Source organism: Sarcophilus harrisii, chromosome 5 (genome assembly GCF_902635505.1).
Source record: "Sarcophilus harrisii chromosome 5, mSarHar1.11, whole genome shotgun sequence".
Classification (NCBI taxonomy): Eukaryota; Metazoa; Chordata; class Mammalia; order Dasyuromorphia; family Dasyuridae; genus Sarcophilus; species Sarcophilus harrisii.
This window is the reverse complement of record NC_045430.1, coordinates 12,903,978-12,920,125: the sequence shown is the minus strand read 5'-3', so window position 1 is coordinate 12,920,125 and position 16,148 is coordinate 12,903,978.

Genomic DNA, 16,148 nt, shown 5'->3' with positions numbered 1-16,148 from the left:
CTTTTTCACCTTTAGAGAGTCCTATAAATGCTAACCATATATTATTAAATTAAGTGACAAGGGTAGTGTGGTCCAGTGGTTAAGGCTCTAGATTCAGAGTCCTCCGGTCTGAGTTTGAGTCCCAGCGCCATCATTTATGTGATACTAAGTAGCTCGTTTCACTACCCTGGGACTCAGTTTCCCATTCTGTAAAATTGGATCCTATGGCCTCAGAAGGATGACCAGGCGCTCAGACATCCAAAGGAGCTTGACTGACAGTGCCCCAGGCTCCTCCCTGTTGTTCCTTGAACTTGGCATTCCATCTCCCCACCCCCCACATGCCTGGAGGGCACTCCCTCCTCATGGCCACCTCCTGGGATTGCTGGCTTCTTCCATGCTCGGCTCTGGTGCTTCACCCTCCTCCAGGAAGCTCTCCCCTCATTGTGAGGGCCCTCCCAATCCTCAAATGGCCCTGGACTTGCTGAGCTGTGTACCTGGTGTATCCTCCAGGAGAAAAGGAGGGCAGGGATCCTTGGATGTTCCCTTCCTTTGTATCCCCATACCTGCCTGGCATACAGGAGGTACTTAATAAATGCTTCTTAAATGGATTTTTAAAATTGATACTCTTTTCTCTCTCTGTCTCTCTCTCTGTCTCTCTCTCTCTCTCTGTCTCTCTCTCTCTCTCTCTCTCTCTCTCTCTCTCTTTATATCTCTGGCTCCCCTGACTCACAGGGATTCCCTGGCCTTATAAGCAATAGGTACTGTCAAAGACAAGGGCAACTTGGTGACCCTGTGGTTAGAGAACTGGGCTCCTCTCCATAAGTTCAAATCTGGCCTCAAACACTGCCTAGCTGTGTGATCCTGGGCAAGTCACTTAACCCCGTTTATCTCAATTTTTTCATCTGTAAAATGAACTCGAGCAGGAAATGACAGACCACCTCAGTATCTCTGCCAAGAAAATGGGGTCATGAAGAGCCGGACATGACTGAAAAATGACTGAACAACAACATAGTCAAAAAAGTAAATCAGCACATCTGTATCTGTATCTGTATCTGATGGTGTATGCCTCGTTCCACACCCGTCGTTCACCACCTCTCTGCTGAGAAGTGGGAAGCATGTTTCATCTTCCGACCTCTAAAACCAAGACTTATCACTACATGGATCAGAGTTCAGAAGATTTTCAATGTAGTTTTCCTTGATGTTTTTATAAACATCTTGTGTTTTGGTTTAATTTCAATTTGCATCAGTTCATAAAAGTCTCCCCAAGTTTCTGAATTCTTCATATTTGTCATTTCTTACAGGGCGATAATATTCCATCACATTCAGATGCTGCTGTAATGGGGGGGCGGGGATCCAGCCAAAGAGGGTCCAGTCCTTAAAGCATTCTGGGATTTTGCTACAATTTACTTCACAAATCCCAAGTTGACAGACGCTAATTTTGCTTTTGGTCCCCCCAAAATAGTGCTAAAAATATTTTTGTGTTTGTGAGACCTTATCCATACTAAAGTGTGGGTCATGGGGTCATAGGGACCCTTCTTATATAATTCCCAATTGTTTCCCCAAATGGTTGGACCAGTTTCCATCAACAGTACCCTGGTGTGCCTGGCTTTTCCCAGTCCCTCCAACATTTACGATTTTTATCTTTGCAATTTTTCTCTTTTATCATCTTTGCCTTTGAATGAATTCTTCAATCATTTCCAGGCTATTTTCTTGACTGAATTTGCTGGGTTTTTCAACTAAATTCAATGGTATTTTTGAGTGAAACTGATGTTTGCTGGAGTGAAGGAGTGGGAGGTTTGAAGTTGCTATAATGTACTTTTTAAATGAAAAAATTAACAGGTTACTTGATTGAATTGAATGGGATTATTTTTTAATTGAACTTACCCATTTATTTGAATTAAATAGCCTGGCCTTTGAAGATTGTTCATTGAGAACTCATGAGTCATTTTCAATTCAGCAGTTCTTTGATAGAATTGACTGTCAATGGACTAAATCAAGAGCAGAAGCAATTGTGTGTGTGTGTGTGTGTGTGTGTGTGTGTATGCATGTGCACACATTCTGAAATGTTCTAAGCATAAACAGCAATCCCCATCCCCAGTCAATTCCTCAAAATCTGGGCATTTATTGGGATTTGTACCCCTCTGGCAAAATATGATAAATATTAAAATAGAGAAAAGAGTCAAAAATGAAAACAAAACAAAATAAAACAAAAAAAACACTTGCCCTCAAGGAATTTCCATTCTAATGGGAAGAGAGGATGCAGATCAGTCTGTGATATCCTTAAGTAGGGTATTCCCAATAAGGAAATTCCCTCCCTGACACAGGTTGGCCCTTCTCCAACTTCTAACCTTTAAATGTTGCTTACAGCAGTCAGAGATTAGTAATTTACCCAAGATCACATAGCCAGTTTGTGCCAGAGCTGGAATTTGAACCTGCATCCCTCTGGTATATCCATCATTCCACTCTGTTTCTATGGGGAGCACCAGAGAAGTAAATCAAATATGATGACCGTATAAACAGTTGGGGTAGGATGGGGTGAGATGGGAGGAGAAGGATTATAGCAGGCTTTCCATAGAAGACTTCTTCCCATGAGTGTCTAGGAATTTGATTTTGCAAAAAATATTTCAGTCCCATTGGTTTCCTTTATAATCCGGTATATTTTATTTTATGCATTTAAATACATAATTCTAAGAAAGGATTCATAGACTTCACCAGAATAACTAAGGGATTTTTTTAAAGAAAAAATTAGAAGGCTCTATCATGAGAAATAGTACCTAAGCTATTTAGGTACTAAAGGAAATTAAGGAAATCGTGGTGTTCCAATGAGTCAGCACCACTGGAAGGGCGCGGGCGTCCAAAGGATGCCAGCGGTAATATGGCAAAATAACCCTTTATTTTGTAATCATTTGTAATATATTTGTAATAAATTTGTAATAATCGAAGGAAATTAAAGAGAAGTGAGGAGGGCATATATACAGCCCATACAAAGGCCTGGAGGTGGTAGATGGAGTGCCAACTTCAAGGAACAACCAGTAAGTCTGTCTGGATAGAATACAAATTGGTACAAGGAGAGAAGCATGAAATAAAAGGCTTAGAGTGGAGGAATATTGGGGAAAGGCATCAATTATAGGCAAGGAGGGGCACGAGAACATTTTCTAGGTCATTCTGGGAAAAAATCAGAAGGGATAAAGAAGAAAAAGAACAAAGGAGACCCTCTGCTCTCTCTCTGGATCAGCACAAAAGGTGGCTCCCTCCCTTAGTATTTGTTCATCCTCCCATGGTATGAGACAACTCATTGATCTTGCAACATCACCAGGTGCCTTTAGTCATATCCCAAGGTGCCAATGGGCACAGTCATGTGATAGAGGAACTGTCAGGACCCCAGATGAAGGTTCACCCTCCTGGAGGCCCCTCAAAGTGACTGCCTCCCCTGCCCTAACCACTGTCACCTCCAGTCTTGGTCACTTAGACCAAGAAGGAGCATTGTTCCCTGACCTAGATTGGGATCCAACAAAGGATGTCTCTTTTGCAAAGTTACATAAAAAAGGACCCGTTGTCCGTTGTATTTGTTCTAAAAAATGGGACCTGAAGCCATCTGTGGATCAGCTAAACACAGAACTGAGGGATCCTTAGGGAGGAACGATGGTTTCACTCTTTGTTGTTCTATCCCCAGCATCTAGTAGTGCACCTGGCACTTAATAGGTGCTTAATAAATGCTTGTTGGTCGATTGGTTGACTCTAAGGGTCGTCTAGCTTGACCTCTCCATTCAGGAATTCACTTGAAAAACCACTAATCCTTCACCATTGGGAAGCTAGATGGTCAGTGGATAGAGTCCTGGGCTTGGAGTCAGGAGGACCTAGTTCAAATCCAGCCTTGGACACTTATAAGCTTGTGTGACCCTGGGCAAGTCACTTAACCCTATTTGCCTCAGTTTCCTCATCTGTAAAATGAGCTGGAGAAGGAAATGGCAAAACAATCCAGTATCTTTGCCAAGGAAACCCCAAAGAGGTAGGGAATAATTTTTTTTAAAAATGACAATTTCCCACCACTGGGCTTTTGCATAGGCTGTTTCCTCCCTATAACTAGAATTCACAGCTTCTTTACTTCTGGATTTTAGAATAGCCTGTTTCTTTCACAGCCTGGCTCAGGTATCTCCTCCTTCATCAGACCTTCAAGGTGTTATCTTTCCAAAACTCTCCTGACCCTCCTGTAAGGGAGGGATGTTGTCCCCAGGCCTGGAATGCCCTCTCTCCTTGTCATTAAGTTCTAGCTTCCCAGGCTCAGCTCAAATCCTAGCTTCGGAAAGAGGCCATCCCTCCCCATCCCCACCTACATCTCCCACCGCTAATACCTTCCTTCAGAGATTACCTCTTTTATTCCTGTACATTATCTTGTGTGTTCATTATTGTATATCGCCGCCTTCATCAGAATGTGATCTTCAGAATGGGGACCTACCTTCTACCTTTTTTTGTATCCCCAAAGCTTAGCACATATAATAAATACTTAATAAATATAATATAATAAATAAAAAATAAACACTTGACGATTGACCTTGCCTCCTTAAATGATGGGGATCTCACTACCTCCCAAGGCATCCTGTTCCATTGTGGGACAGCTTAAACTATTTAAAAATTTAAAAAAATATTTGTTTTAATCTCTTCTGCTTTTACATTCTTATTATCTTTCACTATATACTTTCCTCCTCATCCCAGAGTCATCCCTAAGGGCCTTCTTTATATTGAGTCTACAGAGTGCTTTGCATACATAATTTTACTTTGATCTTCCCCAAAATGCTAAGAGGTGGGGGAAATGAGGTGTTACCATGCCCATTTTCCAGATGAGGAAGCCAAGACTGACTGTGGCTAGCTGACTTGTCTATGGACATACCCTTGGTTAGAAATGAGGTTTCTCTTAGATGGGGCGGAGGTCTGGGTCGCTGTAGCTTCCCCCTAACTGGTCCTGGATCTGCTCTCCGGGAACAAACAAAACAGAGGCTGCTCTCTTCCCCATGACAGCCCTTCAGATATTTGAAAACAGAGGATCATGTTTCATCCCCCTCCCCCTCCTGCCCTGCCAAGTAATCCCACAGGCCTGTTTCTCAATTCCCAGGGATCAGATCATTAGTGGACCTGTTCCAGAGAGAAAATCTACCCTGAGCTCAGTCAGGGCCTTCCTCAGTGTCTATAGTTTAAATAAGACAGGATCCCTACCAGAAGCAAGATGATGGAAAGAGGATTGCGATTGGATTCAAATCTGGGTTTATCGTGGGATCTTTGGTAAGTCACATAACATCCCTTCTCTGGGCCTCGGTTTCCCCATCTGTAAAATGGCCTCTGAGGTCTCTTCCTAGTCAGGCTCCCTAAGGCTCATAAAACATTTGCATATAGCATCCCATTAGAGTCTCATATTAGCCTTATGCCAAGTAGGGACCACAAGGATTCATTTTCAGATTTGGTGGTTTTTTGTTTTTGTTTTGTTTTGTGTTTCGTTTTGAATTTTTTTTCTGGATTTACACAAAAAATAAAAGGGACATTTCCATATATAAATTAGAACAGAAAAAAAAAGAGACACACAAAAACAAGAGTCTCTCTTATGAAGAGTTTGTTTTTCTCTTTAATCAATTCAATATGTAACTTACAAAGCTCTCTTGCTTATCTGTCATTCTTTCTCATCTTTCACCTTTTTCTTTAGTGCATTCTTTTAAAAAATGCTTCAATGATTTCTTCTCTTTATTTTCTTCTTTCTATCTTTATTCCTTTCTTTCTTTTTTTTTCTTTTTCTTCTTCTCCTTCAAAAAAAAAGAGTACACCATCCCTAACTTCCTCTCTTTTCCATATGCCAAAAGTTGAAAAAATAAAACAAAACCCATTTCACAGAAATGGAATTGCTTATGATTATACCTAGTGTCAGAGGTTGGACGTCTGTACTGACTAGAAGTGCAACATACCTTCTAGTGGTAATGCTGCCAGGAATCATAACCATAATAAAAATAACAATAACTCACATTTGGATTGTCCTTGCAGGTTTACAAAGCCCATTCCCCAAGACTACCCTGGAGAGCCAAGCAAGGGTTATTTTGCCATATTACCGCTGGCATCCTTTGGACGCCCTTGCCCTTCCGGTGGTGCTGACTCACTGGAACACCATGATTACAATTATGGCTCACTTGGAGGTCCCATAGAGGCCCTGGGTGGGGGGTCCTGAGGAGGTGCCTGCTCGTTATAAATAAGGAGTTACTAAAAGGAGGCAGAGTCAAAGAATCCAAGAAAGAGAGAAAAGGGAAGGGGAAGGGATGATTGTGACTTTGGGAGCCATGTGATACAAAGGAAATTCAAGAAGTCTTTCCCACTCTCCAGACAGACAGACACACACACACACACACACACACACTAAAAGCTAATGTTCATATAGTGCCTACTATGTGCCAAGCATTGTGCTAAGGCACTTTATAATGATTTTCTGATTTGATCCTCACAGCAACCCTGGGAAGATGGTGCCATTATATCATCCTCATTTTATAGATGAGGAAACTGAGGCAAACTGAGTTTTAGTGACTAGGTGGTAAGTGTCTGAGACCAAACTGAACTCAACTCCTCTTGACTCTAGAAGAACATATTGGGTGAGCTTTTCTGGGTTGAACTTAGGTGAGAATCCAGAAATGGCAGACAGAGTGGGGTGGCTACCTGCATCGCTGAGATAATTAAAAGAACTGTGTCCCTGGAATCAGAGGAGTTTGTTTATATCCCACCTATGATACTTATGAATTATTCGACCTTGGGTAAGCCCAAAGTCTCAGTTTCCTCCCCTGTAAAATGGATTGGCTAATCTCTGGTATCCCTTCTACCTCTGGGTCACTTACCCTATTTTTACCTACCCCAATAGGGGAAATATTATCCTCTAATACTTCATATGAAACATGAAGAAGAATTGCAGAGAGGTTAAGTGATTTCCCAATATCACACAGCTCACAAGTCAAGGATTTGATGTTCAGTTCTGACTCCAGCCTCTGCTCAAACAAAACCTTCTGTGACATTAATAACTCATGTTTTCCTGGTGCTTGAAAGGTTACAAAAAACTTTACAGGCATCGTCTCCTTGAACTTCGAACAAGCCACTCTGATTCCTTGAGTCTGTTTCCTCTTTTATAAAATAGAATACTCTTTGTTTTGTTTAACTCATGAGTTTGGATTTGGGGGAGGTTTTTTTTTAAGGGGGCAAGATTATATAAATGGAAGATGTTATTAACTCCATATGTTAAAGAGAGATGAGAGGTCATCTTGTCCAGCCCCCTGCCTCCACTCTACTAGAGAGACATACCTGATGGGGATGAAGATGAAACGGAGAAGGAGGAGGAGGATAAAAATGAAAATGATGCAGATGACAGGGATGACTTAAGAGGATGAATACATATGAGTGATGTAAGCATGAGGAATATAGCAAAGAATTCCAGGGTTCTACTTTGGCAAGGGCCTCGAGACATCATTTATTCCACCCCCTGATTCTAGGCAGGGCTATACCTTAACAAAGGGAGCCTCGGGAGAAGGGGCTTCCTTGGATTCCTTGATGAGGCTCTTTTTGATGGACTATTACCTCAGCCTCCTAACTGGCCTCCCTGCCTCTACTCTCTCCCTGTTTCATTCCTTCCCCCCCCACACACACCTACATGCCAAACAAACATTCTACAACACCGAATGACCTGGCCACACCCCTGCTCAGGAAGCTCAGGTGGCTCCCAATTGCCTCTAGGAAAAATTCCAAATTGTTTGGTGCTGAAAGCTTGACTCCATCTACTTCTCTGGACTTGTCATGCATTCTTCTCCCTCGTGAATGCTGCACTTAAGACAAACTGCCTTATTTGCTATTCTTTATACTCCATCACCACATTGACAACTCAGGCGATCCCTCATTCCCAGAATGCCTCTCTCCTTGCTTTTGCTTCTTGCTCCCTATATTACTTCAAAGCTCAGCTAAGATTTTTATTACCCAGATTTCCCCCTAGATCAATCCCTCACATCTCTTCAAAGAGACATCTCTCAGAACTAATATTTTTTAAAGATATGAAGCAAACTTCTTGGGCAGCAAGATAATTGTATAAATACTATGCCTGTATTGAATTTATTTTTATATTTAACACATATTGGACTACTTGTCATCTAGGAGAGGAGGTGGGGAGTCAGGGGGCAATTGGAACACAAGGTTTTGCAAGGGTCAATGGTGAAAATGTTTGAAAATAAAAAGCTTCAATAAAAAAATTTTCAAAAAAGATATGAATCAGAAAAGAAAGATTCATCAAAACCGATTAATTAATTAATAATATTAATTAATGTCAAAAGAATATGATGTTATATGCCATTTCCTCCACCCTGACAAGATGAAGGAGAGGGCTATCTCTTCATTTCTCTCCCTGGTATCTAAGATTGTTTTTATCATTGGAATGCTTGATTATTATTGATTGATTGATGAAATGACTATGGTGATGAAGATGAGGAGGAGGAGGAGGAGATGAAGATGAGAGCTGGAAGGTAAGTTCCTACAGCCATTTTAGAGAGAAGCCAATTGAGGTCACACATGTACTTTTATTTTATTTTGTTTATTTTTAATACACATCGTTTTATAAATTATGTTGGAAGAGAAAAATCAGAACAAATGGGAAAAATCATGGGAGAGGAAAAAAAAAACCAAAAAAAGAAGTGATTTACATTCAGTCTCCATAGTTCTTTCTCTGGTTGCATTTTCTGTCCAAAGTCTATTGGGATTGCCTTGGATCACTGAACTACTGAGAAGAACCAAGTGTTTCATAGTTGATCATTACACATTGTTGCTGTTACTGTACACAATGTATTCCCTGGTTCTTCCTGTTTCACTCTGCATCAGTTCGTGTAAATTTTTCTAGGCCTTTGTATAATCAGCTTGTTCATCATTTTTTATAGAACAATTATATCCCATTACCTTCATGTATCGACATGTGTACTACCAATCAATCGATCCATCAATAAACTTGATGAATGTCAAGTGTCGGATATGTGTCCGGCACTGTACAAAATGTTGGAGATACAAAAAGAGGTCCTCATTCCCTGCCCTCAAGGAGCTTAAAATCAAATGGGGATAATAACAAAGAAACAATATAAATAAGCAAGCTTTATCCACATAAATTTAAACCACGCCATGCTTCCTGACTCCAGATCCAAGATCTTTTTCTCACTCTGATAGTGGTCTCTCTTCATGATGAAGACAGAGAAAAAGGTGGAAATTTCAGGAAGATCTAGAAAGGGTGTAGAGAGGCCCATTCCCCTGTCTCTGCACATAAGTATGGTAGCTGTAGAGGTAGATGGAGGCCAGTTTGTCAATGTTTTCATTGATAAAGGAGGCAGGCAAGGAGGGGGAAGGACATGGTCCAAGATTCTAGAGATAAGAGGAAGGATTCGAACTCAGAGTCTCCAACACTCAAGGCTATCAGGGGACCAAGAAAGCCTTTCAGGGGAAAGATTTCTCTGCCCACAGAGATGGTGACACAGCCCTGCCATAGATAGGGCCTAGCATCCGACATGAGCTAACAAGGCCCTCTCCCCTGGCCTGGATCCAGGTGGAGGGAATTTAGATGGATGAGTCCTGGCCTCCTTCGCCCTCCAGGAGTTAGATCACTTCCTATGAGACCGGGTTCTTTCTGCCTGCCCCATGGAATCTGCTTTTCACTGCTGCCAGCTCCAAGCTAGAAGGGTGCCTTGAGATCAAGGGCACCTCCTCCCCCATTCTACAGAGAAGGAAACTGAGGTTCAAATTAGGGAAGTGATTTAGACACAGTCAGAGCTGGGACTCCCATCTCCTGGGTCTTGTGATTCTGAATCTAGTGCATCCTGCTGCCATCTCATTTTACACACAAGGAAACTGAGACCAAGAGAAGGAAGAGAAATGTTAGCTCAAAGCAAAGACCTTTGATCTTTCAAATGCCAGTGCTAGAAACTAGCCCCCCCCCCCCACAGCTTGTAAGCTACAAAGTGCTAGAAAACTTCAGCTCTCTCCCACAGGTCAGTGCCAGCCAAAGGACATCTCAGAGGATGGAAGGCTTCCTGGAAGAGGAGGCATTCAGAAGATTTACAGGATAAGGAAGGTTTCTCTAAGTTTGGGGGAATAGGAAACTGAGGACAGGGAAGGACAGGGAACTTGAAGGACAGCTGCACTGATTTCTAGGTTGATTTGTGGCTGCAAAGGCAGAAAGGAGCCCCAGGAGACCAAGGTTGCCTCAGAAAGAATCTAGACCAGGGGCTCTTGATTTTTGTTTGTGAAGTTTGTTGATATCTCTTGTATTTCCATTATTCCAAATGAAATAATGGAAATTAATATCCTTCTAAAACCAACTGGCACATGGGCTGCCTGTCATCCAGGGTATGCGATGTGATGTACCCATAGTCCCTCACCTCTCTAACAAAAGATATATTCCTTCTTCTCTCCTCCCGGCCAAGATTTCTGGGCCTTTTAAGAAAAGGACAAGAAGTCTCTCTCCCCAAACTACCATTACCCCCTCTACTCCCTTGATGGATTCAACATTTCTTCCTCTTCCTTCCCCTTATCTTCCCCACAGGACTCCTAGGACAGCCAACCAACTATCTGATTGCAGAAGGTAATCCACACAGGGGTGTCTGGAAGGAAAAAGAATTCTAGAATGAATGTCTGAAGAGAGAGGTCAAGGTATATATCTATTGAGAGGGGATGAGAGATAGGGAGCCTCAGTTTTTCCATCTGTAAAATGGGGATAGGAAGGTTTACACTATACGTTCAATGTAAGGCTCTTCCAGTCTGAAGGTGACATAGAAATGGAGCTGTTATTGCTACTAGTCTTGGAGCAGAAGGTTAGAAGAGCAATGGAGATGGTGGAATCTCAGGCACTGTGACAAGAGCGTGAGAGATATTTTGGAATGGGAGACCCTCGAATAAAACCCACTGAGGATCAGCATGTAATCTTGGCCATTCATTTGTCAGACAGGGAAAGCTAGGCTAAGCAAATGAATGGTCCACAGTCAGACCAAGCAGGGTTAAGAAGCCAGACCTTCTGCTCCCGGGCTCCCAATGCTCTTTCCTCACCTGCTGTCTGGAAGGAAAATCCTGGGGAGCCTCAACTACCAAGTGCTATGAGCACCTGTATGTTCAGGGGAGGAGAAGGAGAAGTAGAAATATGTGGACAGAGGGAGAGACCCTCTGGGCCATTTGGCTGATGACACAGGACCCAGGGAGAGGCTGGGGGTGGACACAGGGGCTTGAAGTGGGGCTGATGCCGGCTCCACTAACATTCCCTTTTCTACTGATCTAAAAGTCTCATCTAGCTCAACAACCTTACTTTTTATTTTGTTCTAAATTTTATTTATTATATTGTGAATTTAAGAAATAAAGCAAGCATTTTCATAGTAGAATGGAGGGGGAAAGAAGATTGTATGTGAAACTATAAATATATGATTTATGACTTGCTATTTCTTTTCGAAAATTTAATTAATTAATTTTTAATAGACATTGCTTTATGAATCATGTTGGGAGAGAAAAATCAGAACAAAAGGGGAAAATCATGGGAGAGATAAAAAAAAAACAACAGAAAACAGAAAGGAACCTAGCATGTGTTGATTTACATTCAGTCTCCTTAGTTCTTTCTCTGGTTTCAGATGGCATTTTCTATCCAAAGCCTATTGGGATTGCCTTGGATCACTGAACCACCGAGAAGAACCAAGTCTTTCATAATTGATCCTCACACAATCTTGCTGTTACTGTGTCCAATGTATTCCTGGTTCTGCTTGTTTCACTCAATATCAGTTCATGTAAATATTTCCAGGCTTTTCTAAAATCAGTCTGATCATCATTTTTTATAGAACAGCAATATTCCATAACATTCACATACCATAACTTATTCAGCCATTCCCAATTGAGGGGCGTCCATTCTCTTTCTAATTCTTTACCACCAAAAAAAAAGTTGCTACAAACATTTTTGCACAGATGGGTCCTTTTCCCTCCATTATGATTTCCTTAGGATACAGACCCAGTACCGCTGGGTGTACAGTTTTATAGCCCATTGGGCATAGTTCCAAACTGCTCTCCAGAATGGTTGGATTAGTTCACAACTCCACCAACAATGTAGTAACATCCCCAACTTGCTATTTCTTTAAAATACATAATAAAGTTATTATATAACTTTTTAAATTTTCTTCCTCCCTTCCTTATTCTAGAGATAGCTTCAGTTAGACAAAATATATGTATATATGTATGTATGTATGCATAGTATTCAAATATGCATAGGTATGTATATATAATATGCAAAAAAACATTCTGTGCATACTTTGTCAGTTTTTCCTCTGGATGCAGGTACTGCATCATCTTCCTTCATACATTCTTAGTAGGTATTTTGGATATTTATAGTAATCAAAATAAGCTACTCAAAGTTATTCCTAAAACAATAATGTTGTTACTGTATACAGCATTCTCTTGGTTCTGATCATTTTGATCTTTCTTCTTTCATGAAAGTCTATCCATGTTTTCCTAAGATCATCGAGCTTATCATTTTTAGCACAGTAATATTCCATCACAATCATATACCATAACTTATTCAGCTCTTCTCTACTTGATGGGAATACCCACAATTCCCAGTTCTTTGCCATCACAAAGTTCTAAATGTTAGAACATATAAGTTCTTTTTCTTTTCCCCTAATCATCTTGGGAAACAGACATACTAGTAGTATTGCTAGATTAAGGCAATTTAGTAGCAATTTGGTTACTTGCCTCAGGAAAAAAAAAACCCTCTTTAGGCATAATTTAAAATTATTCTCCAAAATGGCTGGATCACTTCACAATTCCACCATAAATGACTTGAAAAATCCCAAAGACTCAACGAAAAAGTTAGTTGAAACAGTTAATAATTTTAGCAAAACACCAGGATATAAAGTAAATCCAATAAATCATCATTATTTCTATATATCACAAACAAAACCTTGCAAGAAGAGATAGCAAGAGCTATAGCTCTAGACAATGTAAAATTCCTGGGAATACACCTGCCAAAACAAACCCAGAAACTATATGAACAAAATTATTTTTAAAAAAACTTTTTATATGAATAAAATCAGATTTAAAATTGGAGAAATATTGTTCATGAATAGGCAGGGCCAATGTAATAGAAATCATTTTATTGAAATTAATTTATATACCCAATTCCTTCCCAATTAAATTGCAAAAAAAAATGTATTTTGCTGATTTAGAAAAAATAATAACAAAATTCATTTGGAAAAACAAAAGTCAAGAATATCAAAGGAACTAATAAAAAATATAAGGGAAGGAGGTTGAGTTGTACCAGATCTTAAACTATATTATAAGGTTGTCATAATCAAAACCAAAATGGTTTGGGCTAAGAAATGTAAAGGTAGATCAAGTGGAATGGAGTGGACATACAATATACAACAGCAAATAAATATAGTAATGTTGTATTTGACGAGTGTAAAGGCTTAATTTTGAGGGAAAAGAATTCATTATGGATGGAGGAAACTCAAAAGCAGACTGGTAGAAACTGGGCATAGACCAATATCTTACAACATTTACCAGAATAAGATCAAAATGGATATATGACCTAGATATAATGAGAGAGATTACAGACACATTTGAAGAACATGAAACATATTATCTTCAGAGTTATAGTGAGATGAAGAATTTATGAATAAACAAGATAGAGAGAGCAGTGTAAGGTGTGAAGTGGATAATGTTAATTACATTAACTTTAAAAGGGTTTATCTAAATAAAATAAATATAGTCAAGAGCAGAAGAAAAGCAGAAAATTAAGGGAAAACTTTATAGGCAGATTTTCAGATATCTCAAGTGTAATGAACCTTGTCGAATCGAAGAATACGAATCGTTCGCCAATTGATAAATGGTCACAGGATACAGTTTTCCGATGAAGAGGTTTATGAACAAGCAGTTTTCTGATGAAAAAATCAAAACAATTTGTAGTTATGAAAAAATGCTCTAAATAATCATTTATTAGAAAAATGCAAAATTAACACAACCTTTTTAAAAAAACTCATTTTATATCTATGATCGATAGGAAAAGGGACAAATGTTGGAGGGGATATGGCAAAATTGGGTCATTAAATTTATATTTTAACATACTATATATAATGTAATATAATGTAAAGTTTAGTCAGCCTTTGACATATTCCATGTTCTATGGTTCCTTCCAGTTCGGACACTGCCCATTCTAAATTCTCTCTCCAAGCCGACATTTTGCATCTCAGGGTCTGTCTCGATTCTGATGCTCTTAATTCTAAGATCCTTCCTCGCCCTGATCATGCAGCTTAAAGAAGCTTTAAATCTTTGACAGCTCTAAACAAGACTCGTGCTGCTCTCTTGTGGCCTATATGGGGAATCACTCTCCAGTGAAAAGGAGATTGTTCCATCCAAAGCTGAAAAGAATTTTAAAAGGTCATCTCCTCCAACCCCTACGGTTTTCTTTTTGTTTGTTTTTTATTTTTTTTAATAAGAAAAAAGTATTTGTTTAGAATCTGCTGAAGTGGCAGTAAAGTTCTTGGTGGAACAAAATGCCTGAATTTTGCAAAGTAGTTTCTCAAGAAATAGTCTATGGATTGTTAGCATCCAAGTAGTGGGAGCGTAGTATAGTAGGTAGAGAAATGGCCTTGGAAGGATGAGAGAAGGGGGAGGAGGACCTGGGCAGACTGTAAATTCAGAAATCCGAATGTAGAAAGTGCAAATTGTTTCTTATTACCATTTTACAGATTAAAGGAAATTACAAGTTGAGGACCACTTGCCAATTATGCTTTCTTGTTGTTATTGTTATCATCATCATCTACTTGCAATGCTATCTCCAATTATTTCATTATTTTTTTCTGCTTTATACTTATAACTTATTTGATTGTCAAAAAACACTATGAGGTAGAAAATTCAAATTGTTTTTTGTGTCCATTTTACAGATTAAAGGAAATTACACTATGAGGCGGAAAATACAAATTGCTTTTTATTTCTGTTTTACAGATTAAGGGGAATGACATGTCCAGGACCACTGGTAAGTGAAGGAACCAGGATATTTGTGCAGTCGGTGGAAGGAACCCCGTGTTTATGGTCACAGGATTGTTATTCCTAGCTGTGAGAGACTGCAGCAGCCTCTCATTTTACAGAGGTTCAGACTGGGGAAAGAGGCTAAGGGACAAGACAGGATTTGAATCCATGTTTTCTGATGCAGGTCCTCAGACACTTACTGGGCAGGTTAATTTATTCTGTCTGTCTCAGTTTCCTCATCTGTCAAATGAACTGGAGAAGGAAATGGAAAAGCACCCAGTACTTTTGCCAAGAACACCCCAAATGGTGTCGTATAGTCAGACATGACTGAAATGACTAAACAAACTTTGATGCAGAATCCAATGACTAATTAGGTCAAATGACACACTCATTTTGGGTTTCATAGGATCCCAGATTTAGTTCCAGATAGACAGAGGGATACAGGGGAAAGGGGGAGGGGAGAAGCGTTCCTCCCCAGGAGGGATGGGGAGGAGAACATGGTAGCTGGAAGAAACCTCACAGGATATCATGTCCTGTCACTTTTTTTACAAGTGAGGAAACTGAGGCTGGAGAAGCTGACTTTCCATAGTCACATCAATAGATCTGAACTCATGCTCTCTGATGCACAATATCGTCATATCTTCTATATGAAAGGGGAGGAGGGTTGGACCAGAATATCTCCACAAAGCTTTCCAGCTCTCAATCACATGAAGCTAAATCTGTTTCCCTGTCCGCCACATCCGTGTTGCCAACGCTACCTGCTGCCACACCGCAGGGCCCGTGCTTCTATCAGTACAGACCCCTGCTGCTCAGTTACAGGCAAAGGGGAGGCTGTGGCCAAAAATACTTCTCGCCCTGTGGACAGCCCGGTGACAAATCCCACCCGGTGACGAATCCCTCCCGGCTCGGCTCAGCTGGTCCTCCTCAATAGAGATATCTTCCATCTCTGAGACAGGCCCAAAGGCTTTCCAGAACACCAGACCTGCCAGGATCCATGCTCTCCTGGGAGAGGCTTTGGGAACCCAGGGCTGCCAAGAAAAATTGTGGTCTGTCCCCTTGGAGGCGAGGCGTTATCTAGTTAACAAATTGTTTTCCTGCACAGGAGCCCCTCAATCCTCCCAAAGGACATTGACAGC